Raw genomic sequence first — 1,290 nt, 5'->3', positions numbered from 1 at the left:
CTCGAGTAATCATCGACAATGACAAAACCATAGGTGTTTCCACCTATGCTTTTAGTCCTTGAAGGGCCAAAGAGATCCATGTGAAGTAGTTCAAGAGGGCGTGATGTTGAAACCACGTTCTTTGATTTAAAAGAGATTTTTGTTTGCTTTCTCTTTTGACAAGCATCACATAGATGATCTTTTGAAAACTTCATTTTGGGTAAGCCGATTACTAAATCTTTTGAGACAACTTGATTTAGTAAGTCAAAATTTATGTGGGCGAGACGTCTATGCCAAAGCCATGAGTCATCGCCTAGAGCAACTAGACATTTGGTACTAGACTTAGATACCTCATCCAAGTTTAGCATGTAGATGTTGTTTACTCTTAAGCCCTTAAACATAATGTCTCTTTTCTTAGTATGTTCTATTGTGCATCCAGAATTTGTAAACATTACTTTAAAATCTTTGTCGCACAATTGACTTATACTTAAAAGATTATGTTTAAGACCTTCTACTAGCAGCACATCAGTTATAGTAGTGGTAGAAGGGTTACCTACACTTCCTTTACCAAGTATGGCTCCCCGATTGTTATCTCCATAGGTGACATACCCCTTTTTCTTTGCTTGAAACTCAACGAAAAGAGATAGGTCTCCAGTCATGTGTCTTGAACATCCGCTATCAAGGAACCACAACCTTTCGGCAATGTCAAGACACTTTTCCTGCAGGATTAATTTAAAGAGGGAGGTCCCCAATTTTCATTGGGTCCTTGGTAGTGAGTACACAATTTGTTGCACTTAGGCAACCATTGAAATACTCCTTTAGGAACTAAAATTCTCCTAAATTTGCATTTTTCAATGGTATGTCCCTTTTTGCAACAATAATGACAGGTAATATGATGAGAATAAGGAGTTTTGCTAGTTGATGCTCTTGGTACAAAAGTGTATTTGCTATATAAAGGAGTATACGATCTTTTGAACTTATTTGGATCAACCGCAAAAGTCACTTTTGGTTGTAGAGCCTTGTCTAACTTGGCTTTTAGATCTCTTACTTCTTTTTGCCAAATGTGACATGTCTCACAACCAAACCATGATGTAGGATCTATTTCAACTTTGTCCTTTTGAATGTCTAGCATAGATTGTTTTAAAGCTTCCATATCCCTTTCGGTTTTCTCAACTTTTGATTCAAGATATGAAAAAATTTTCTTATTTGAGGCCAAAAGTTTGAAAGCTTTAATTGCATCTCTATGTAATTCTTCAAAAGCAAGTTTTAGTTGAGAATGAGATACCTTATCTACGAGTTCAGGTTTAAGAT

This window comes from Vicia villosa, unplaced genomic scaffold (genome assembly GCF_029867415.1).
Source record: "Vicia villosa cultivar HV-30 ecotype Madison, WI unplaced genomic scaffold, Vvil1.0 ctg.001349F_1_1, whole genome shotgun sequence".
NCBI lineage: Eukaryota > Viridiplantae > Streptophyta > Magnoliopsida > Fabales > Fabaceae > Vicia > Vicia villosa.
The sequence above is the reverse complement of the archived record's forward strand: the minus strand, read 5'-3'. Positions refer to the sequence as shown.